The 26,185-nt window shown below is 43.6% G+C and overlaps 1 long non-coding RNA gene across 1 annotated transcript; it reads right to left on the reverse strand.

Moving 5' to 3' along the window:
• Window positions 1-6,346: 6,346 nt before the first annotated feature.
• Window positions 6,347-22,550, reverse strand: LOC143820031 (uncharacterized). Its single transcript, XR_013225210.1, has 3 exons — window positions 22,425-22,550; window positions 12,033-12,110; window positions 6,347-6,493 (listed from the first exon to the last, which is right to left on the reverse strand). It is a non-coding gene; the product is annotated as an uncharacterized LOC143820031 (long non-coding RNA).
• Between the last annotated feature and the right edge of the window lie 3,635 nt (window positions 22,551-26,185).

Raw genomic sequence — 26,185 nt, forward strand, 5'->3', positions numbered from 1 at the left:
TAATATATTGCAGATCTAGGGTTGGATCTAGATCTAGGGTTGGATCCTTCCTTGACCAAGTCACACATGAATTTTAGCCATGATTCCTGGCACAGAGTTTTGGATGGTCAAAGAATACACTCTCCTCCTTTTTTCATCAGTAGAAAAGTTAGCTGGACCAAACCCGTAGTATGTGTTATATTTATATTAATTAAAGGAAAACACATAGTGAGGGCAAAATGGGCAGATCTTAAAGCCTGCATAAAAAGTTGAAATGAAGCTAGAAATAGACTAAGTTAGAAAGCCTAAACATTGTTTTCACTGCTTCAGCTAGGTTTTTTCAGATGAAATGAGATACACGTTGTTTGTTAAACTGAAAACAGTCGTCTACCGAATGGCAGAATTTGTTTTCCAAACAGAACCACCCTCAATAAAAGGCCAGCTTATTTGCACCTCTCTAATGCAGAGTACAGCTTCTTTATTCTGTTAAAAGGTTTTTTCTTCCCTCCAGGTTAATGATTCAAGAATTATAACTAGCAAAAGTTAATTATCCAGGCTTTTATGCCTTCAGGAGATGGATTTCAGTGATTCCAGGTTCTCTCACAGAACTGAGGCTCTGACATTCAGCGGATGCACAGGCAGTTTTGTAAGCCATTTTATTTTATGTAGGGCCTCAGAAAACACATGTGACCCAGACAGCCGAGACCATTTTGATGGGGAGAGGGAAAGAATTTTGCAAGGTGCCTCTTGGTCATAAGAGGAGCGATAGTGGGAATAATAGGGTAAGAATAAAAGAATAGTAGTGATAGAGTGATGGACGGTAGTATGGGTATCAGAGTAGCACTGATGCAAACAGAGCACTGTTAATCTTCAGGGTCATCTTGGAGCCAGCAATATGAAGGAAATACTACAACTAGAGATGGGCATTGACCTCCCAAAAGTGGGAGGTTCAGTTCAGAGGCTGTGCCAGCCCATAGCCCACAGTCCAAACTCAAAATTGAACCACCCTCACATGGACCAAGCTGGCATGGCAACTTCAGGACACAGTAGAAGGGCAGGGATTGTCTGGCTCCCCTTCTCCATTTCTTCAAGACAAAGGAGGGGATCACCCAGAAAAGAGCTTCCCTTCTCCCTTTCTCCTGGCCATGGCAAGTAGGAGCCAGGAGAAAGAGGGGGCAATCACCCAGGAATGGATTTTATTTAACCCTCTGGTTTTATCCCCCCCCCCCTTCAAAGCTGTGTGAAGCAAAATGGGAGGGCTAAATGATGGCCAGACATTTAAACCAAAGATTCTCCCACTCTGCTATTAGGTTTAAAGGACTGTCAGGCATTTTACCCTCCCAAAGGAGGGAGCAAAATGAGAGGGTTAGATATGGGGATGAAGTGCCTCCCAGGAGGCCTTTTACCCCCTCTTTTCTGCTGGCCCAGTTGTCTCGGGTTCCCTCCCGCAGCCCATTTAGAGAGATGGTGTGAGGGAACCTGAGACAGCTGAGCCCTCAGAGACAGACCAAACAACCCCAAAGAGCCAAACTGAACAGACCAAAGTTCTATAAATGTTCAGGGATTGTATCTTCCCCAAACTGGTCCAAGTTCATCTTGAATTTTGCTTTGTGAGCTGGTTCATGCCCATCCCTGAGTTCTCCAGCAACTTAGATAGTAAGAACATGAGAAAAACTTCCCTTCCTCGTGCAGTCTCTCCTTGCAGAAGTTGCTGGACTGCCTTTCACTGAAGGCCACTGAATGCTTAAGCAAAAAGCAACTGAAGGACATTCAGTGCTTAAGCAAAAAAGAACAGTTTTAACCTAGAACCTGAATGGCAACAAGAAGACAGATACCTGACAAATAGGTATAGTGATGAAATCTTACAAATGAGAAAGTCCTATTCCTGTTTGCCATCTGCCACTTTTGAAGATAGGGGCACCTGGAGTAGGACCTCAGTTGACAATCTTATCAATCATGTAGGTTGTCCTTCAGCAATTTAGTTCTGAGGCTCTTTGTCTTTATATGTCAAAGCCAGCACTTTGAATTGCGCTTGGAAACACAATGACGGCTATTGCAACTCTGTAATCAAAGTGTTTTTTTTCATTCCTAGTTAATAACAGGCAAACTTCTATATTCTGAAGTTACAGTAATGAAAATACTGCAGTCTATTAAGACATGGGCAACTGTGGCAAAATGTCCCAGGGATTATTACTCCTAGCATAGTGACCAAACTTGATGAGAAAGCTTCAAGATAGAGGTCCTACTCAAACATTTTCGTAAAGCTCAGTCTTATAGCACCTTTGCACATCTGATCCTTTTGGGGAAAGTGCAAGCCCATCTAGAACAAGTTAAATATCTAACCCTCGGTTAGCCATACTGCCTGCCAACAATGCTTCTGTCTTGTATGAATTAAGCTTTTGTCTATTGACTTTTCATCCAACCAGTACTGTCTCTGGAATCTATTGGCAAGATTTACCATAACATCAGCACTACATGGGGGGAGGGGGGAGATTAAAAAAAAAAAACCTGGAACTAAATTACCTGTGAAATTTTGGGTTCAGCGTCTTATATGTTCAGTGGCATATGTTGATACTCTGGAAATATTCTATGTACACTTTACCATAGCTCTCTCTTACTGAGTTAAACTGTAAGGAATGTGACCTGACTTTCATTGTTGCCATCTAACTGTTGGGCAGTTGATAAGGTATGGTTGAGTCATCCCATGACTAGAGTCTTTTATTCCTTTCTGCTGCTGTAAAGACAATGGTGGGATCAATAGTACTTACTAACACTTGAAAAATTATTATGTAGTGGCATGTATGATGTGCTACTTTGAGACTGGACAGTCTACACTGTTTTTTCTCACAAGTGTATTCATATAAAGGCTTCCGACTATAGGGAGTTCTGAGAACCCTTTCCTGCCTCCATTCCAGAGAGTTCTTTCCAGAGCATTTTACTTGAACCTTTGCAGATTGTGTTGCATCATCACTTTTTGAAAGTTTCCAACCAGCAGATTTGGGTAGATGTCTCTCAGTAATTAGACGTGGCCTATAAGTCGCATTGTAATTTCCAGCACCACCACCTACTCCTTTAGATGGGTTGCTGAGAATTCTTCAACTTTTCCTAACTTTTCCAAAATTAATTTTAACATACACACAGAGTCCTGAATTTATGCAGAATTCTAGGACTTTTGCTGCTCTGATTTTAGGGGTAGTAGCCCTGTTAATAAATATTTAAAGGAATCAGTCAGAAGTCTTCAAGTACATAGCATCCTTAGTTGTCTTCCTAAAAAGGAAATAGCAGCACTGTGAACTGAAAGCTCAGAAAGTTATTACTAATGTTGACCATGCAGCTACTGTTTGTCAAAGAGATATTCAGATAACTACAGAAAAGTTTCTTTTAAATAAGAATGGATGAATGCTGGGCATTTCCTTTAAAGAAATAAAAGTGTCATTGGTTGGAGAGTCTTTAATTGTAGCACGGTTTTGGTTGATATGTAAAATAATATTTCTTTTTGCCATAGGAATTCTACATGAATGCAATATACAGATAAGATCACCTTGAGAGCCAGTGTGGTGTATTGATTAAAAAGAGGTGGATTCTAATCTGGAGAACTGGGTTTGATTCCTCACTCCTCCATATGCAGCCAGCTGGTTGATCTTAGGCTAGTCACAGTTCTCTTAGATATCTTCCCACATAGCAGTTCTCTTAGAGCTCTCTTAACCCCACCGACTTCACAGGGTGTCTGTTGTGAGGACAGGAAAAGAAAGGTGTCTGTAAGCTGCTTTGGGGCCCCTTCAGGTACTGAAAAGAACCAGCCCTTCTTATGTCATAGAGTGTTAATGGTGAGGAAGAACCTAGGTTTAGGTACTGAAAAACAAACAAACAATAACATTAGTGAAAGCCCATGGAAAGAAAGGGTACAATTGTCCAAGAAGGGTCGCACAACGTACAGACAATGAGAACTATTATATGTTTCCTTCAGTACAAATGTTTGAATAAAGAGTATTGTGATGTTGCTCATTCCCAGTGCCTGGTTTCATGCTCGCCTTGACCTTTAAAGTGGGTTGACAGAATCTGGAAGTCTAAAAGGAAGATTGTATATATGTGTGTACCTCATTATCATATATCTATATATGTAATATATATCTAATAATTAGGGATGGGCATGCACTGAACTACAAAATAAAATTCATCATGAATTTTGCCGTGTTCATGGTTTGTGAACTTAAGTTTATGATGGGTGCAGGGCCTACTGTCATGAACTTCCATGAATTTGTAAGTTAGTACATAGCAGTTCGTATATAGAATAGAAAGCAAGGGTTTAAATAGACTTGGGTTGGTTGCACATAACAGGTAAACTCACAAAAAGTTTGCAAAAAAAGTCATTTTTTGATTCTCCATGTGGTTGTGGCGTCACCATGGAAAACTCATTGGAGTATTTTTTAATTATGCATTGCACTCACCCCTCATGGCATTTTTTGTATAGTTTCCTTGCAGTATTGTAAACGTGCTTTACCACGATTCTTTCCTGTAAGCCGCTCCAGGGACGCTGTTTATGACATTACTGTGTTTTCTGTCTCCTTCCCTGAGCTGTCTTACACCAATGACTAAACAGAAAGCCCATGATGTACTCTCTCACTTGGGGAAGCTTGCTCAAATACAGAATCCATTACTTTGATCAACTATGGTATGCAAAAAAAAAAAAAGCACATTTTAAAAGGGGGCATTTTAAAAGGGGGTGATTTAACAGTGTTAGTGATTGGACTTCAATGAAAAACTGTGAATGCATAACCGCCCTTGGAGTCCTTTTAAACCCATGCTTTCTGTTCCATGCCACACCCCTTAAAACCTCTACGCTTTTAAAGGGATGGCACAAGACAGCCCAAAACAGCTTTTAAAGGGACTGCACAAGCCATATCAGAACCTTTTCAACAGGGTTTGTGGGGCCACAAACCAAGTTGGTGAATGGCTGAGAATGAGAAAAAGGGAATGGGAAGATATGTGAGCTGACAAGAAGGAAAGAGGAAATATTACAAGGAAAGGTATATAGGGGGAATGTGGTGCTTTCTCACAAGTCCTACCTACCATACAAGTGAGTCTGGTCCAGTGGCGACCACCAAACAACTGTGCCATAATTTTCCTAAGGAGAAGCTGTGGGGCGGGGATAGCAGAAGACAGAGAGGAAAATGTAGGTTGGCTTATAGGATGGGAAGAAGAAATAGAAACGGCAAAATGGGAGAAGTTAAGGAAGATTTCAGGAAAAGCTAAGATGAACTAGAAGAGGGAAATGAGGCTTTAGAAACTTTGGGGATTTAAATTCTAGAAGTTCCTAAGTGTGTTCATCCCCACCCTCTCAGAGGGTGACTTTCCCACCCAAAGTCACATGATGTGGGTTTAGCACTCTCCCCTCAGTTCCCCTTCATGCCACTGGAACAGATAAGGCAATCTGTCATCATCTTCTGTGTGACTGCACAGAAGACCTCACAATGAACAACAGTTACAGGTAGGTGCAACCCTATTTTCATCTTTGGTAAAAAGAGACACAGCTGAAATCATCCAGTTTAATTTGCTCAGCATTCTCATTTTCAAGCAATCTCTAAGCTTCTAGACTGTAAAAATCATGTTACTTTGAACATTAGCTGCACAATTCAGCCTACAGTAGTGGCTCCATGGGATGATCTGAAGATGCAAGAATGGCCAGGAAGGGAAGATGCAGCCACTTCTCCCTGTATGCTATGGTAGCAAATGGAAAAGAGATAACGTATTTCTGAGAAGCACAAAACTCTCATTGCATACATAATGTAAAGACCTCATGTTGTTCTCCAGCATACAGAAGGGCTTTGTAGCTCGCACAGAATGTAGTGTGGAAGTAGTAATTCAGTATATATTTATATTTATATTTATATTTATACCCCGCCTCCCCCTACTTTCTCCCCTGTGAGGACTCAAACTGGCTACATAGTTCTCACCTCCTCCATTTTATTTTCAAACCAACCTTCTGAATAGGTTAGGCTGAGACAGGCTGTCTTGCCCAAGGCTGCCCAATTAGCTTCCTTGGTACAGGTGAGGATTTGAACCTGAGTGTCACAGATACTAGTTTGATCCTCTTAACCACTACACAACACTGGCTCTCTCCTGTGTTCTGATTTAGTGCTATGCATTGTGGCCTGAATTACAGAGTTTAATGCACAAGGGAACTTGAGGGACAGAGGACCCACTAGCTCTGTGTGCGGACTACTGTAGCAAAGGGAGAAAGCTGAGTCATTGATTTAGAACTTAGAAACAAGGATCCCCAAGTATGTACTAAGATGTGTAGTCATTGAAGAAATTCCATTTGGGAGAACATCCCCTTTATATACTGGTTAAAAAAAAATTGGGTGGGATCCAATTGAAATTGGCAATTTCTACCGATTGCTTGCTGATGCAGACTCTCTTCGCATTATTATTTAGGCTTCTTTATTCCCCAGATGTTGCAATTCATGGAGATCAGTTGGATGATGTGGCTGGAGGGAGGCAGGAAAATTCCCTTCTGAAAGAGTAAATTTAGTCTTTTTCAACCCTTTATGCTTGAGAGACAAGAAAAGACAGGAGTTGAACCAAGGACGACCGAGGAATGCCAGGTCAGGATTCTTCAAATGTTTTGTATTTGAATGGGACAAGTACAAAAATGATTATTACAAAATATGTGAAACAACACCCCTACCATAGACATACTCCCTGGCCCTAGGAATTGTATCTCATTGATAGTCAGAAATTTCAAGACCACCACCTTCCAATGAGGTGCAAAGGTAACATAATCTTGAACAAATGGTAACCAGAAATGTATAAGCCTCATTATAATGTCAGAGAACACAGTACAGACATAAGTAGAGTAAGAGCTCGAGTTGGACATGAGGGCAATGTCCAAGCATTTCTAGCTTTGACTCTGCAGGGAAGTTCAGGACAAATCAGGAGCTATTACAAGATTATTTGGAGATGCATAAAAGGCCAGGAGCCAGTAGAGCATCCATAGATACCCAACAGAGTCTTCTGATTAGCCTTTAGGTAGAAATGGATTCTAGGACTGGTCACAGGGCCTAACCAATAAAAGAACTGATTCCAAGGGTGTTCCCTCCTCCAACTCTTGTGTTAGGAGACAAAAGGAAGTAGAGCTAGGTAATGCTCAGCAGAAAGAACACCATGTGAAATTCTGGATTGCAGGTAGGGATGACAGCCCAGCTGGACCTGGGGATCCCCCAGAAATACAACTGACCTCTACATTACAGAGCTCCATCACCAAATCTCTAGAAATTTTCCAATATGGATCTGGCAACCCTAACCTCCCCATCCCCCTCTGGTAGCCAAAGAAGCCCTGCTAACTCTAACAGCAATATAGCTGACTCTTATTTGCTTAGGAAGTGTAGGTAGAGAAATCTGGCCATTAGTAGTCATTGTGTGTTACAAAAACATTTAGTTTGCAAAGAGCTTTACTGTTTTTATTATATTTACTCTCACAAAATCATTTCCATTTATCAATTATATGCACACTGAGCATGTGGTGGGGAAGCAGGATTATACCTTCTTCCTTCCCTGAACGGGATGCATTAGCTAAAGACCAGTACAGCCAGAGGATCAACAACTGAACACACAGCTTAAGTATACATTTCCACCTGCATCTGAATGCTTAACAGGGATCTCCTGCAACTTTACCCTAGATTATGTGAAAAGGGATATAACGTTTCGAGATGGAGGCTCTCCTGTTAGTTTCGTGGCTCAATGGGGATTTTATCATTGTATCCCACATAAACCCAGATCAGGGTTTCACGAATCCAGGTTGATAGCCCTGGATGGGTTTCCCGGATGGGTGGGAGTTAATATTTAATATATTTAAAATATTTTTAAATATCAAGAGAGATGACCATATACGATCATGTCAGCTCACACACCCCTCCCAAAATGGACCATGATGGGCCTGAAGAATGCTTCAGAGGTTTCTCAACAGTAAAAAGTTGAGAAAGGCTGGCCCAGATAATGGAAATCACTGGCTTATCCAAATCTGAAAATTATTTTGGCTGCATGTGTTAAATACTAAGGGACTTATTCAGTGGCACTAAAAAGTGACATCGATTACATGGCTGCTTTATCATGAGTCTGCATAACAGATGGGAGAGGCTTCAAAACAAGAAGTCAAACATCAATTTCTGAAGCCACACAGAAATCAAATTCTAATTCTGCATGCTTCGTTCTTCCCAGGTTTCATTATACTATAGTAATTTTTTCCCTTCTTAATTATTAAAATCTGTCTATGCTGCAGCACTTTCACAAATGTTTTTGGAACAGCTGCAGTTTAAAATCATAGTTAGAAAATTTGAATATGGAAGGACTCCTTGCAAATGAATGCCGCGTTTCATACGTCAGCCTTGCTGTCTCGGTTTTTGATTTAGAGTTATTGTTCGCTGTAGCCAAGAGAGCGAGTTGAGACAAGGGAATATGCCTCAAAAAGAGGGAGATCAGGTGAGCTATCTGAGCTGGTTATCAATTGTTAATTGTCTACCGATCCTTAAACTAGATACCTAAACTGAAAGGGCCACTATCAGCAGCAATGCAAATTATATGGATCCTGTAGGTGTGCAGGGCCTACACGATAAGTGGGATGCTAAATTTTTTATTGCTTCTTGGAGCTTTGTGAATCCACTCAGTGTTCCGTTTTGGTAAGAATGTCTGTACAATTGTGGAAGGTCACTCAGTTGCAGGGTCTGCACAAACATTGCCTGCCCAACATTTTAGGAATGTTTATATTAATTCTCGAACTGCTTCCCCATTCATTTCCCAGGAAAGATTTTTTTTCTGTGTTGAGATTTTTTACATCATTGTCTCGCTGCATGTTAAAATATTGATCAAAGGGCATGTTTCACAGCCTACTTAGGTTAAACTGTTGTGGCCTGGAGTTTTAGTTGTGTGAATTTTAGTGACTAAGTTTCTGTTACAGTTTTAAATCTTCTCATGATCCTGTGGACTTTTTTTATTTTTGTACAATAAAATCAGAGTCCAGTAGCGCCTTTAAGACCAACAAAGATTTATTCAAGCACTTGCACTCAAAAGCTCACGCCTTGAATAAATCTTTGTTGGTCTTAAAGGTGCTCCTGGACTGATTTTATTGTGCTACTTCAGACCAACACGGCTACCCATTTGATTTTTGTAGCAGGCCATGTCAGAAAGCTATGCAACTAGGGGTGATCTTGGCCAACAGGCAACAGGGGCAATGACCCTGGGCTAGTCACTCAGGGGAGGGGGCAAGTGCCCATGAACCCACCTCCCAGAGGAGGGAGGAAGAAGAAGAGCAGCCTTCTACCATCTGCCTTATCTGGAGTTCTGGTAGCTGGTTTCCTAAACATCTTGCACTGAGTGTGGCAACCCCTTGCTTGGCCCTGTCAATGTGGTAACAGAAAGTATGCAAACTTCCAAGTCTGTCCTGGAACTCTCCCAGAATTATGGACTACATATCCTGTAATGCAGTTTCAGAGGTATGAGTGTATGGTATAATTTGCCAGCTCTCCCCCACCCCAGCCATTTGTGGTTGCCAACTCCAGATTGGGAAACTCCTAGAATTTTTGGGTAGGGGGGTACCTGGGGAGGACAGGGACTTCAGTGGCATACAATACCATAGATTCCACCCCCAATGCATCAGTTTTGTGCAGGAGAATTGGTCTCTCTAGACTAGATATAAGCTGTAATTCTGGGGGATCCCCAGGTACCACCTGGAGGCTGGGATCTCTAGGTACACCATGCATTATAAGTGAAATCCCTCTCCAGTTTCCTCTTCCACAGACATGATGATGATGATGATGTAATCTGTTCAGTTGTGTCTGACCCTTGGCGATTCTATAGGAAAGTTTCCGCCATGCATCTCTGTCAATGACTGCTACTTTTAGTTGGTTTATGGTCATCCCTGTATTGGTTTTGATCATGTCGAGCCAGCAGATCCTTTGACGATCACGTGTCCTTTTGCTGCTGACTATGCTGAGCATTAATGATTATTCTAACGAGTCTGATCACATGATGTGTCCAAAGCTTTACCGTAATATCCTGCCTTCTAATGACATTGTTGGTTTGCTCCTCTCTAAAACTCATTGGTAACTTTGGCTGTCCTTGGTATTCGCAGCATTCGTCTCAAACACCATAATTCGAAAGCATCTATTCTCCTCCTGTCTACTTTCTTCAGGGTCCAGCTTTCGCATTCATAGCTTGTTATGGGGAAGACAATGGCATTGACTAGCTGGCACTTTGTATTAAGGCTGATATCCTTATCTTTCCATATTTGGTTCATGCTTAACATTGCTTTCCAGCCCAGTGATATTCGCTGTTTCACCCCCCCCCCCTAAATTTCCAGGAATTTTCTAGGCTTGAGTTGGACTCTCTGGGAGGTATAGCAATTCTGGGGCATCATCCTAAACTTTTGTCCATGGTACCAGAATTACTGAGACACCCCTGTATGCAGGTATAAATTATTCCTGTCCTCTTTATTGTCAATACCTTCATTAGCTTGTGAAATTAGCAGCTCTTCCTCCTGATTGATGGCCGCCCTGACTCTCCCCCAGAAGCATTAGCCAGCTGCCTGGAAACAGTGACAAGATGGCTCAAGCAGAGTCATCTGAAGCTCAATCCTTCAAAGATGGAGGTCCTGTGGCTGGGTAGGAAGGGCCCATGTGAGGAAGCGCGCCTGCCTACCCTGGTTGGTGTGCAGCTCTCTACGGCTCACTCCGCCAGGAATCTAGGTGTGATTCTGGACGCCTCCCTCACAATGGAGGCCCAGATCACAAAGATAGCGCGGCTGGCATTCTACCATCTCCGCCAAGCCAAACTACTAGCGCCCTACCTGGCCCCGGAACACCTAGCCACAGTGATCCATGCGACGGTCACCTCTAGACTGGGCTTTTGTAACTCGCTTTATGCAGGCCTGCCCTCAGCCCTGACCCGGAAACTACAACTGGTTCAAAATGCAGCAGCCAGGATCCTCACGGCAACACCGTGGAGGTCTCACATCTGGCCTATTCTCCACCAGCTGCAAGGTTACCAATTGAATTCTGGATCAGACTAAAGGTTCTGGTAATTGCCTTCAAGGCCATACACGGTCAGGACCCAGTGTACCTGAGGGATCGCCTCCCCGCCTATGCCCCCCAAAGAGCTCTGCGCTCCACTGCCACCAACCAGCTAAGGATCCCTGGTCCTAAAGAAGTCTGTCTGGTCTCGACCAGAGCCAGAGCATTCTCTGTTCTGGCCCCCACCTGGTGGAACGAGCTCCTGGATGAGATCAGGGCCCTGACGGAGCTTAAACAGTTCTGCAGGGCCTGCAAGAAGGAGCTCTTCCGCCAGGCATTTGACTGAGACCAGACATAATCAACAGCGACCGAAGGGCCCCTGCTCCCCCCCGCCCCCCTCAGAATTCCACCAATAAACCCTGGACCTGTTTGTACTGTTACATTGTTGTATTGTTATATTGTACTGTTACACTGTTATCTGGTTGCAACTATTAGTTATTATTATAAGGTTATTCACATGTTTTTATAGACTGTTTTATGTATTGTTCCTTGTTCTTATGTAAACCGCCCTGAGCCTCTGGGGAGGGCGGTATATAAGTATGATAGATAGATAGATAGATAGATAGATAGATAGATAGATAGATAGATAGATAGATAGATAGATAGATAGATAGATAGATAGATAGATAGATAGATAGATAGATAGATAGATAGATAGATAGATAAATAAATAAATGCATCTGATTACCTGATTGCTAACTGCACACCAAAGCACTTAGCATTAATCTCTTAGACTCAGGTAGAGCTGAGTGAATATGGTTCACTTGTAACCTGCAGTGTTTCCCTGCTGATGAGGCTCAAGAGTTTCATTGACCAAAAGTCAGAACAGGTATGCCACTCAACCTACCTGCCTTGGCACAATAAAGATGAAGTTTCAAAGCTGCTGACAGATCTACCTCCTATCATTTGATCTGAAAAGACACTGAATCAACTGAATAAAAGATCCCACTGCTACTTCACTGCTTCCTGCTACGCCCTTCAGAATGATACCTTTGTCCTTCTCTGTTCATTCAGGTGCTCTAGGAAGACGATAGCCTTAGCAGTAAAAATAGCACAAAGCATTCATCTCTGCAAAGGAGAAGGGAAAACCAGATTTAGCATCCAATGATCTTGTGACATTAAAAGCACACACACACACTATGAAAGAGATTTACATTTTCAAGTTGTCTTTCCCCACATTCCACAATTTCAAAATACATGTCTCAAATGCAACGCCAAAAATTGTCTTGCTATTCTGAAGATCTGTCTTGTTGAGCCCTTTTGATTCTTATCATTCCACTGTGTCAAGACCAGAATTCTTTGTATCTCGTATCTCTAGGAGGGACACTAAAACAAAGCTATTGCGTAGCTTATGATCTGTTTAACACGCTGTAGAGTCAGATTCCTGTTTTACACAGAAATTGGTAGCAAACAAAGATTGCCATCTTATGGGAAATCACATTGAAATTATTGGATCTTTTGATCAGATCTTCCCAGACATACTCTAACAATTAGGTCCCATTTGTCTTTTACAAGCGGTGGAATGGAGAAACCTGACACAAGAATCCTTTGGCCCAAGTCAATCCATTCTAAAAAGCAGGCAAATGGTAGGTATCAGTGAGAGCTATTGATTTATATATAATATATATGGGGCTCACTGCTGACAATGTGTTGAATGTTCCAAATCCTCCAGGTAGAGCCCTGCCAGCAACTAGAGGTGTTGGAACTTTCAAGATGCAACTCTCCACCTTCACAAGCAAAGCTTTGCCTGTAAAGGTATGTAGGGGGCGTACTTAAAGGTATGTAGGGGGAGTACTTAAAGGGAAGCACACTGCCTCATTACAACAGATCATGACAGCTGCAGGACTCTCAGCATCAACTGCATTACAGAAGGGGGAATTTGGCTGTCTTTAAAGGGATTACCCACCCCCTGTGTTACAGCTAATGGACTATAACCTGTGAAATGTAGCCTACGGCTGTCATGATCACATGGTAAGCAGCCCACAGTCCCTTTCAATACTTCCTTCCTACCTTAGCAGGCTGGGGGGAATATTGAAAGAGAGCACGGCCAATCAAGAGCCCAATGCATTTTTGTACATCAAACTTTACTGCTAGTGTATGTTTAGGGTTGCTGTTCTTTCCTTTATTTGTTTCATTTTTTTTCAGATGAAGGGGAAGAACAAGCATCAGTAGCTTCCCATCATTTCACATATACCAATTTTAAATGTCTTTATTTAAACTTTGACAAAGTGCCCTATCAACTTAAACTTTCTTAAAGATGTTGTCGTTCTAGCTAAGCAAGAATCCTGGGTGGTATCACAGGCGATTCTGCTAGAGAAGCAATTATTCTCTCAAAAATTGCCAAGAAAATATTTTCCCTGGGCGTGCCATCAATACCCAAATAATCACGTTACTGTTTCAAAGCATCACATTTCAATACCATTGGTTGTGTTGCCTCACCTATTGTGACTGGCTAAAGAGGTAGTCCTGACCTGGATTGGTTAACCCTATTTCATCAGATTTCAGAAGCTAAGCAGGATCAGTCATAGTCAGTTTTTGGATGGAAGACCACCAAAGAATATCAGGTTTGTTATGCATAGGCCATGCAAAACATCTCTGAATGTTTCTTGCCTTGAAAATCCTATGGACATGGCATGTTGGCTGCAATTTGACAGCAAAAAGGCAAAATAGTTTAATGTAATAATAGTCACAGAGTAATAGCTTTGTTTCAAAAGTACAGAAGCAAGGGTAAAGAAAAAGAGAAGTAATTTATAATATCACTGAGATTTTTGAAAACTGAGACTTACAAGGGTCCAAATCTGGTGGGTCACAGTGAGACAAATCCAGGTCACATTGCTGACATCTCACAGAAAGTGATGATTTTCTAGTATTTGGTTAAAAAACCCTCTATGGTAAAAATGGTTTCTACCATAGAGTTTTTGTCTAGATACCAGAGCATAGCCTGGATGCTGCTGGTGTGATGACATCATTTCCTGTGTGACACTGGAATGACTTGGGCCTTGCTCTTTTTCCTGGTAAGTCTCCTGCTAGCCAGCTTGGTGTCTGTGGGGCAGAGCCTGGTAGTGGGGGATCCCCAGCCAGGGGTGGCGGCGGCGGAATCTAGCAATGCTACATGGCCAGCCCACAGTCTTAGCCAATACAATACACTTTTTGTGGCTAGCTGAAGAAACCATGTGGTTGTGGGGTACCTAACACTACTAACCTTAAGAACCATCAGGATGGCTTCAGGAGTTGTATTTCCCTGTCATTTTGCCATAAGTCCATGACTTGAAAGTTCAACCAATGCAACTTTCATATAAATGTGAATAAAATAGAACAGCCCTTCTCAACTTTTTTACAATTGAGAAACCCCTGAAACATTCTTCAGGTTTTCAGAACTCCCAGAATTAGAGTGATCATGCTGAATATGATTGGGAAGCATAGCTGTGCACACACTCATCTGAGCCCCTCCCCTTCCCACCCCGTCCAGGCCCATTTTGGGAGGGACGGGTGGGTCAACATGACCATGTATAGTCATATCACCCGATAAACATTTAACAAATTTTAAAAATATTTAATAATTAATTAACTCTAAACCATTCAGGAAACCCTTTCAGAGCTGTCAAGAAGCCCCAGATTTTTGTAAAACCCTGATTGAAAAAACCTGGAATACAGTTACATGAAGAACCCTTTTTTTTCCATGACATAAAAGCATGGGAGAAATCTGGTACAAGAACCTTTCTGCCCTTTGACAAAATAAATGGAACAGGGGTAACTCAAGGTACTTTGGTGCCCAAGTATGTCCTGTATACCGGTGGTCCCCAAACTGGCACTGGGCCGCGGCTCCCTCTCCCCGCCCCCCCCCGCAGTAAGAAACTTACCAGGCCACAAGCTTGTGGCCCGGCAAGCTTCTTACTGTGGGGGGGGGGGGGGGAGGGAAGCAGGGCCACGCAATCGCCCTCCATTCTGACACCAGTCCCCAGCCTGAAAAAGGTTGGGGACCACTACTATATACCACCTGTCCTATATCCAAGCAATGTCAGCAGCAACACAAGAGAGGAGTCACTTTGGTAGTACAGTTTCAGGAGACCCTGAGGAGTATACATGACACTCATTGCCTCTTTGTAAATTAGATTTGAGTGGGTAGCCGTGTTGGTCTGAAGTAGCACAATAAAAAAGTACTTTTGCCTTATAGGTAAAGGTAAAAGTATCCCCAGTGCAAGCACCAGGTCATGTCTGACCCTTGGGGTGATGCCCTCTAGCGTTTTCATGGCAGACTCAATACGGAGTGGTTTGCCAGTGCCTTCCCCATTTTGCCTTATATCTCTACACTTATGATGGTTGTTCATTTAGTCTGAGGAAGAGTGCATGCAATTATTCTCTCCAAAATTGTCAAGTAGATATATATATATATAATGGGGCACACTGTACTTCTGATAATGTGTTGAATGTTCCAAAGCCTCCAGGCAGAGCCCTGCCCACACCTGGACGTGTTAGAACTTTCAAGATGCAACCCTCCACCTTCACAAGCAAAGCTTTGCCTGCAAAGGTATGTGGGGAGTATTTAAAGGGAGCACACTGCTTTTTCCTGCTATTCTAAAGATCTGTCTTGTTGAGCCATTTTGATTCTTATCATTCCATAAGGCGCACTGTGTCAAGACCAGAATTATTTGCAGCTCGTATCTCTAGGAGGGACACTAAAACAAAGCTATCGTGTGGCTTATAGTCTGATTAACACACTGTAGAGTCAGATTCCTGTATTGCACAGAAATTGGTAACAAGCAAAGATTGCCATCTTATGGGAAGTCACATTCTACTGGTAGTAGTAGATTGCATCCTCTAATATATGAATACATCTGTTGTCTATCCAGGAAAGAAAATAGTCAAAAAACAATTCACCAAGAAGCACCCATCTGGCAGAACTGTGTGGCCATCGCTCAGCTCCACTTCTTGGAGCTCCACTTAATGCAAGTACATTTCGGTTTCAGACTTGCCTTAGGTATTCAGCTGAACATGCTGGACTCAGCAATGCCATACACAACCACAATGTAGGTGACCACAATATTACATGCACCTTGAATAAATCTTTGTTGGTCTTAAAGGTGCTATTGGACTCAATTTTTGTTGTCTTCCTAAAGTAGAGGTTGGCGAAAGACCAACTTCAAAGCCAGTCACATTCCCTCTGGAGTCCATCCCCCCCCCCATCTGAGCAACAGTGACACTTCTGTGAGATGCATAATGAGCACTAGCCATGCCTGATACCTCCTTCTATACCACTGCAAGATTGAAGGAAGGTGAGCCCCATTAGCATACTGCCACAGTTGCCAGATTGAAGCATGCTAAGTGACCACTTGGATCACATGGGCAGTGACCCAGACTAGCACAGGAGTCACATTCAGATCCTTGCATTTCAGTTAAAACATGTGGTATGAATCCTGTGGCAAATAAAATTTTAAATGTCCTGCTGTTATGGCCACTATCTCATTAAGCTGGTGAGCAATAAGGATAGATGACCCATGAAGGACAGCAGCTGGATGCATAAATGTTAAATATTGCATGGCATATATAGCAAGTATTTCATTGCAGGCATTCTGAGGCAAAAAGAATAACCTGGATAACCACAGATGTGTATCATCCTTCTTTACTACGAGCCATGTTTTGTGTGATATAAGTTTGGAGCTTGAAGAGAACAATGTTTGTATTTCATCACGGTCGCAGGGAGGGAGGGTGACTGCTAGCATAAGCAATTAGCATTATTATCAGTGAAGGGCACAATTGCATGCCAGAAAGGTGATATTCTTTTAGGATTTTTGCTGTGTTTTGAAGTGTCAAGGATTGAAATCAATAGACCAGTCTGTGTTTTAGGTACACGTACCTAAAAGGCACAAATCAGTGTGCTAAGAAAAAAATAAATGTTTTCAGTCTGAGTTGATGTGTGGCTCCATTTGAATCCTTAGCAATGTCCAAAAGGTTTGTTAATTTCCATTCTTCCCAAACTCAATCTCTCTGCAAGATGTAGTTTGACATGTACGTGACATTCCCATTGCAATAATGTTTGGCATAGCAGCTCTCAAACAATTAATACTTGGGCTGAGTTGACCTTCGTAAAAGGACAGTCGGGCACACATATTTTGCCTGGTTTCCAGAGCTGATATTCAGTCTGCATTACAAGGATGTTACATAATTAACCAGCAATATTCCAGACTTTCAGCAAACATTTCTGTTTGTTAAATGTTATTTCTTTTCAGCTACCACTAGAATTGAAACTGGTCTTTGGACGAATATTAGTGTGTGTTTGTCGCTCACACTCTTTCTTTTGTGCCCCTGTGTTGTTATCTAACACTGTACTCAGTACCACCATTGTACTCAGTTGAACTTGGTGGAATACATTATGCAAATCCATAATGTATCAGTGGGCGAAATCTCGGTAACGTAAGCATTACTGAAGGGTTACTGATTAAAGTCAGGCACAGTCAAATGTCAGTGCAGCTGGTCCTTCCTCCGAGAGAAAACAACAGTCCTTTTGGACAAGATGCAGATAGGTTTAACAAAGGGATGGATAATATTATATGATTATATCAAAATGATGAAATCTCACAACTTCTGAATTCCTTAAAGCTTGTTAGAAGGTTACTTGCACATTGTACAAATACCCCAAAGGGTGGATAATTACATTGATGCTAAGTTACTGTAAGAAAAAAATAAGTGACACACAGACTCTCACAGGTATGTGGAACACATATCTGCTCCAGAGCTCTTTGATTCATCTCCTTTCCCCTCCCCCCATCTCTCTCTCTCTCTCTCTCTCTCTCTCTCTCTCACACACACACACACACACACACACACACAAACACAGATTCCTCCCCCCTCCCCCTCCCCCCTCTTTCCTTACCTCTTGTGCCAGGAGGGCGCTGGCCTCTGCCAGACTGGAGGGCAGCACCTGGGCTTGCACTGGCATTGCGGGCCCACACCCCAGAGGTCCAGAGGGCAGCCTGTGCCCCAGCCCCCAAAGGCATGGAGGGCAGCAGGCTGGCCTCCGTAAGCTGCATGGCCTCCACCCCGACCCCCAGAGGTCTGAAGGGAGCCCTTCGGCCTCCATCCTGACCACCAGAGGTGTGGAGGGCAGCGGCCCAGCCTCCAGAAGCTGTGCAGCCTGTGACACAACCACTGAAGGCCTGGAGGGAAGTGGGCTGGGCTCCAGAAGCCACATGGCCTGAGCCCTGGCCCCCAGAGGTCTCAAGGGCAATGCCTCATCCTGCGGCAGCCTTGCATCCAGCACCCTGGACTCCTCCTCCACCAGCCACCTCCCTCTCTTCCTTCATTCCTCCCTCCCTGCCTCTTCTGACGCACTCCCTGGGGCAGGACTATGGACGTCATGTCTGTCCCAGGTGGCGCACCAGAAGATGTGTTCCACATTAAAAAATGGCCAATAGTGAAGTTACCTTCTGTAGCAGTCCATATAGCAATGAGTGCTGCAGTTCATGGCTGCCACTGGTGGGTGGTTTACAAAAAAGAAGGGGGGGTCATTCATCCCAATCAAGCAAAAGCCCAAGAAGGAGGGTGGGTCCATTTATTGCCATAGTGTGATGGCACAGCCATGACCCTCTGTACCAGCCCCAAACAGAATGTTCCTATTCTTCTCAGCCCCTGGAATCTTATTAGCAGCAACACTGAGCAGGCTGCTACTGCTACTATTTATACAATCTGGACTAGAAGAAGAAACATCTGCTACTAGCGTTCACCTGGCACATAACAGGGAGAAACTGGGAAAGAGTGGAGAAAATAGGAATGGTGAGTTGAGGGTATTTCCCTTGTACTTCTGAAGATGGTCTAAGTATCCATTACATTTACCTAGGAGAGATCCCTACGTTGGGTGCAGAGAGGTGTGTTCTGGCCTCAAAGGGCCTGTTCAGATCAGGACTTCGGTGTGCAGACAGAAGGGATTTAGACCTTCTCACCCATACCATTTTCCTGAACTGAAACAGGCTAGAGGGAGAGGGTAGTGAGGCTGGGATGGGAAGCAATACCAGTACATGAATAGGGCAAATAGTATACCCAGGGGATGTTTCATATTGGGGGGAAAAACAAGGGAGGAAGATCCAAACTCCTCTCCCTATACACTGTAGTCCTGATCCACATAAGATCCACACACCTAAAAAATGTGTAACTTCAGAACACATCTCTGCACCAAGGTAGCTGAGCAGACTACTTTGAGCAGTCTTCCTTTGTTATCCAACAAGAATTTTGCCTAATCTTCGTTGGCCATTCACTACATCAATTTCAAAACATGGAACAAAAATGATTTCCATATAGGAACGGGTTTGTATTAATACAGCACAGGAATAATGGTATATCCACATAGCAAGCTTATCCATATTTTCCTTGGCCCACTCCCTGGCAGCCATTTCTCCATGTGTCAGTGGGGGGCTTTTACATTTTTAAAAAGCCACAATTGATATATTCCTATAGCACTATACCCAGTTCTCTAAATTCCCAGCTTTTTAAAAAAAGTAAGCTTTTGTAGAGATATGCTTTTCCCCTTATATCTGCACAACAAAGTGGGTAGAGTGTTTTTTTTTTCTTTCTAAAGTAAGATAGGGTTTCAATGTTTTGCCATCCAAACAGAACCCTACTCAGTGTGCCAATCATAATGCCAAACTATATGGCATGCAAATGAAAACTGTTTGTACGTATACCTGATTGAGCTTTTCTCAGTAGATGTATTTACTAAATGCAGAAGTAGAATATGACTGGAAAGTAAGGTAAAGGTAAAGGTATCCCCTGTGCAAGCACCGAGTCATGTCTGACCCTTGGGGTGACGCCCTCTAGCGTTTTCATGGCAGACTCAATACGGGGTGGTTTGCCAGTGCCTTCCCCAGTCATGACCGTTTACCCCCCAGCAAGCTGGGTACTCATTTTACCGACCTCGGAAGGATGGAAGGCTGAGTCAACCTTGAGCCGGCTGCTGGGATTGAACTCCCAGCCTTATAGGCAAAGCTTTCAGACGGCTGCCTTACCACTCTGCGCCACAAGAGGCTCATGACTGGAAAGTAGGACCACTGAAAGCAAAAAGTAATCAATACATTTTGTTAATGCAAATGAGAACTGGATGTATTTAGAATCATAGAGTTGGAAGGGGCCATACAGGCCATTTATCAAAGTTTACTTCTGTGTCACCTTAAAGAAGTGATCATCTTTAAATTGCCATCTGGCATTTCATTTCATTCAGTTTCTTTTGACTTCTTCAAATACTTTGCATGATATGGTTGACCCATGTGGGCTGGTGAATTCCTGGAGATTGGGAGGGTGCAGTCTAGGGAAGGTGGAGCTTGGAAAGAGGGCAGACCTCAGTGGAAATATGATGTCATAGAGTTGGACCCCCTAAGCCAGGAGTAGTCAACCTGTTGTCCTCCAGATGTTCATGGACTACAATTCCCATGAGCCCCTACCAGCAGTTGCTGGCAGGTTGCTGGCAGGGGCTCGTGGGAATTGTAGTCCATGAACATCTGGAGGACCACAGGTTGACTACCCCTGCCTTAAGCTACCACTTCCTCTGGGGAAACTGATCTCTGTCGTTTGGAGATCAGTTGTAATCCCAGAAGATTTACAAGCCCCACCTGGAAGCTGTTAAGCCTACTTATGAACATATTAACAGGGTAGGCTGTCTTCTTGTGAAATTGCTTGGACATTAATGCCCACATTTCCTATAGGCTTCAGAGGGTAATATTTTTGAATTTATTTATTATATTTATATACCGCCCTCCCCTGAAGCTCATGGCAGTTTACATAAAACAGGGAATAATACAGATAACTCAGTATTTGTAAACAATACAGTGATAACAGTAGAACAATATAATAGAACAGTAGAACAGTGGTGAGAACATTAAATCAACTACAACATACTGATGGCCCTGTCGGTTGGACGAATCAGCAGTGGATTCCATGGGAGGAAGGCTCAGGGGCCAATGGGAGGTGGTTGGTTCAGGTCAACCTCAACCAAATGCCTGGCAGAGGAGCTCCCTTTTGCACGCCCTACAGAGCTGTTCAAGTTCCATTAGGGTCCTGATATCCTCTGGGACCTCATTCCACCAGATGGGGCAGGAGGGAGAAAGCTCTAGCCCTGGTTGAGGTCAAGCAGGCTTCCTTGGGACCAGGGATCACCAGGAAGTTGGTAGAGTGGAGTGAAGGCTCTTTGAGGGGTATAGGCAGAGAGGTGGTCCCTCAGGAAGACTGGGCTCAGACTATGTATGACCTTAAAGGTAAGCCAGTGCAGCTGTTGGAGGATGGGCTGAATGTGGGACCTCCCTGGTGTTTCTGTGAGTAACCTGGCACTGCATTCTAGACCAGCTGTAATTTCTGGATCAAGGTTAAGGGCAGGCCTGTGTAGATCAAGTTGCATAAGTTCAGTTTGGAGGTGACCATCATGTGAATCACTGTAACTAAATGTTCCAGGGCCAAGTAGGGCGCTAGTAGTTTGACTTGATGAAGGTGATAAAATGCCAGCCTGAGCCTCCACTGAGGCATCGAGAATCATGCCTGGGTTCCTGGCAGAGTGGGCTGCACACTGTCTAGGTTGGGTAGGCACACTTTCTCGCTTTTACCCTTCCTGCCCAGCCACAGGGTTGAGCTTCAGATGACTCTGCTTGAGCTACCACACCACTGCTTCCAGGCAGCTGTCTAATATTTCTGGGGGTGAATCAGGGTGGTCATCCATCAGAAGAAAAAGCTGGTGTCATGAGCATAGTGGACACAGTGCAGGCCAAACCTCCACACCAGTTGGGCAAGAGGATGCATAAAGATATTGAACAGGATTGGAGAGAGAACTGTTCCCTGAGGGACTCCACATGCAAGGTGGTGGTGGCTTGATGAACTCTCTTCTATTGCAACCCTCTGTCCACAATCCCAGAGAAAAGAGATCAGCCACTGAAGGGCAGTCCCTCTAATCCTGGCATTGGTGAGGTGGCAAGCTAGAAGTTCATGGTCAACTGTGTTGAATACTGTTGAGGGGTCTAATAACATGAGCAGTGCCAACCCATCCTGGTCCAGTATAAACAGGGTGGATCATGTAATTTACCATGCCAGTGATGCCTATGTTATGATGTTTGCATAGTGATCCTTCCTAAGTACATGAACTAAAGCTGGAAACATTCAGGGCGCTGTGCAAGTAATCGCACTGCTCCAGGAATGGCATGAACTAAAATTGACCTCTGCTATGCATCCTTGTGCAGTATCCTAGCTAGAAAGAGAGAGAGATTAAAGATACTTAATTACTATTTCCAGAAAGGAAGGTAACCTTAAGCAACCACACCCTTCTAGGTGGGACAGTTTAACACATGATCCAATTTGAGGAGGGAGTGGACCGCCTGTGAGCTCGAGATCAGAGGATAGATAACCAACTCTCACATGATTTCCAGGTTCTTACTGGTGCTGAAAGACAAGAGTCACTATGATTTATCACTGCAGCAGAGTTCAGAGCAGTTAGCTGCAAGGAGTAGGAGGAAGACTGGCTCTTTAACTGTCCATAAATGTTCCACATAGACAGTTCCTCAGGAGAAAGCTGAACTAAGCCCATGCAGTTCCTGCTTAGTTCTGACCTAGCGAGTGATGATGGTCTGGTCACAGGGTTGGTTGCTGCATCACAGTTAGGGATGGCCATGAACTGAGAAAATGAAATTTGGTTAGTGGTGTGCCTGGTTTGCAAACCATCACAAACTTTTAACAGCCAAATGAACTGGTTCAGTTCATGAGGTTCATGACCTTATAGAATAGATTCTGTGCAAGCTTGAGACAATGACCTCATGCAGAATCTCCAGCAAACTCTTCTCTACCTGCCCTCCAGCTTTGGTGAGAATTGCCACCTGAAGAAATGACTGTCATTTCCCCAGAAATCACTTTCCTGGTATCATTTTGACATGTACAGGTTCAGGAAGTTCAGAAGGGTATAGAACTGATCCTGGGCAAACTAAAGACATCAGAGTCACAGGGACCCTCCCACATATGGTTCATAGAATCATAGAATCATAGAATCATAGAGTTGGAAGGGGCCATACAGGCCATCTAGTCCAACCCCCTGCTCAACGCAGGATTAGCCCTAAGCATCCTAAAGCATCCAAGAAAAGTGTGTATCCAACCTTTGCTTGAAGACTTCCAGTGAGGGGGCGCTCACCACCTCCTTAGGCAGCCTATTCCACTGCTGAACTACTCTGACTGTGAAAAACTTTTTCCTGATATCTAGCCTATATCGTTGTACTTGAAGTTTAAACCCATTACTGCGTGTCCTCTCCTCTGCAGCCAGCAGAAACAGCATCCTGCCCTCCTCCAAGTGACAACCTTTCAAATACTTAAAGAGGGCTATCATGTCCCCTCTCAACCTCCTTTTCTCCAGGATGAACATTCCCAAGTCCCTCAACCTATCTTCATAGGGCTTGGTCCCTTGGCCCCAGATCATCTTCGTCGCTCTCCTCTGTACCCTTTCAATTTTATCGATGTCCTTCTTGAAGTGAGGCCTCCAGAACTGCACACAGTACTCCAGGTGTGGTCTGACCAGCGCCGTATACAATGGGACTATGACATCTTCTGATTTTGATGTGATGCCTCTGTTGATACAGCCCAAAATGGCATTTGCCTTTTTTACCGCTGCATCACACTGCCTGCTCATGTTTAGTTTACAATCCACAAGTACCCCAAAGTCTCGTTCACACACAGTGCTACCTAGAAGCGTATCCCCCATCCAGTAGGCATGCTTTTCATTTTTCTGACCCAGATGCAGAACTTTACACTTATCTTTATTAAATTGCATCTTGTTCTCATTTGCCCATTTTTCCATTGTGTTCAGATCTCGTTGAACTCTGTCTCTATCTTCCGGAGTATTTGCCAGTCCTCCCAATTTGGTGTCATCTGCAAACTTGATGAGTAGTCCCTCCACCCCCTCATCTAGATCATTAATAAATATGTTAAAAAGTACCAGGCCGAGCACCGAACCCTGAGGTACCCCGCTACTCACCTCTCTCCAGTCTGATGAAACACCATTGACAACAACTCTTTGAGTGCGGTTCTCTAACCAATTCCCTATCCACCTAACGATCTGAAAATCCAGATTGCAGTCCTTCAACTTATCCATCAAAACATCATGGGGAACCTTGTCAAAAGCTTTACTAAAAGCCAAGTAAATGGCATCAACCAAATTTCCCCGATCCAGCAAACCTGTTACTTGGTCAAAAAAGGAAACTAGGTTGGTCTGGCAGGACCTGTTGGAGACAAATCCATGCTGACTTCCTTGGATCACCAAATTGTCCTCCAGATGTTTGCAGATCGCTCCCTTTAATATCTGCTCCATTATCTTCCCCACAACAGAGGTCAGACTCACTGGTCTGTAGTTTCCCGGGTCATCCTTCCTTCCTTTTTTGAAGATCGGAATAACGTTTGCTCTTTTCCAGTCCTCCGGGACATCTCCAGTCCTTAAAGAGGTTCCGAAGATGATGGACAAGGGCTGTGCAAGTTCTCTGGAAAGTTCTTTGAGTACTCTCGGGTGCATTTCATCTGGACCAGGGGATTTGAACTCATCCAGTGCAGCTAAATGCCTCTCGACAACCTCTCTATCCGTGTTAACCTGCCACCCAGACACTATCCTTTGGCTACAGCCATCTCTAGATGTGCCTAAACACTTTGACCTGTGGGAAAAAACAGATGTAAAATAGGCACTAAGCCTTTCTGCTTTCTCTGCATCTTTCGTTAGAGTTTGTCCATCCACACCCAACAGCGGGCCTCTCTACATGCCCTTCAAATCCCACTCCCCTGTGGCTTTGAAGTTTGGTAAATATTTTGATTGAGTGGAAACAGTCTGTCTGGAATTGTATCCATTCATGAACAAGCACACTGAAGTTTGAAAATTCATGGAAAGTTCACACTGGTTGACCCGACATGAATCAGCCAAAATTCATCATGAACTTCAGTTCATAAGCTAGTTTATGCCCACTCCTTGCCAGTCTCTAAGGAGCTGCCAGGGCCTTGGAAACTGCTCTACCTGATCTTGGGCCTTTCCTGACTTGAATTCCGAGTTGCTCATTTCTTTTTAAAGGACATTTTAATAAATTCCAATTAAGACACTGTTTTCATCAGGGAGGCAAACCTAATTTGTCTCACTGCAATGCATATAGTGAAGTGGGTTGAAGGCCACTTAAACAGATGCAGTGACTAGAGTAGCTGGGAGACCCAGCTTCAAATCCCTGCTCATGTGTGCTTCTTGAGAAATGCTGTTTGTAAATGTCTTAATTAGATATGAGTTTAATTCTTTCCAATAATTATTATTCTCATTTTTCAATGGTATCCCAAGATATTCCTTTATTGGCTGATGTGTCCTGTTGGTTACTGTTATACAGTGTGGTGCTATTTAGTATTTTTTTCAAATCCCTGCTCTGCCATAGAGGCTTTCTCGATAGCCTTTGGCCAAGCACATGCTGTCAACCTAGCCTATCTCACAGAAGTGTGAGGATAAAATGGAGGAGAGGTGATGAGTTCCCAAAGGTGAGTTCCCAAAGTACATAATAAATAAATAAATCTGGAAACATAGACGTCCATCCTTAACCATTACAAGCGGCCACAGTCTGAAGTCCACAAACCATAGTGGAACCATAGTGTCTCAGCTATGTCAAACAACAATCAAGCTCCTGTTCCTTTAATGGTTTCCTATTCTGACTCCCATACTGAACTTTTTCCTCCACAGAAGGTCAGAGAAGTCTTTTGCACCAAGACTACTAAAAGGAGACAGGCGAAAAAACCACTAGCTACTCAACTCCTCATCCAGCCAGGGGGGCAATTTCCTTGTTGTCTTACTAGTGGGAGTGAAGAGCCAGATCAGTCAATAGACATAATGCACAAATGGGCACGATGGATCCCAGAGTGAACCGAATTTAAATTCCCCGCCCTGGCCTCAACCGTACACCTGGCAGAAGAGCTCCGTCTTGCAGGCCCCGCGGAAAGTTGACAATTCCGGCAGAGTCCTTAGCCATTCTGGGAGCTTATTCCACCAGGTTGGGTCCAGGACCGAAAAGACCCTGGCCCGGGTCGAAGCCAGGTGAGTGTCCTGAGGGCCTGGGACTACCAGTAAGTTCATACCCACAGAGGGAAGAGCCCTGCAGGGAGCATAAGCAACCAGGTGGTACCGT

The sequence above is a fragment of the Paroedura picta genome, chromosome 10 (genome assembly GCF_049243985.1).
Source record: "Paroedura picta isolate Pp20150507F chromosome 10, Ppicta_v3.0, whole genome shotgun sequence".
Taxonomy (NCBI): domain Eukaryota; kingdom Metazoa; phylum Chordata; class Lepidosauria; order Squamata; family Gekkonidae; genus Paroedura; species Paroedura picta.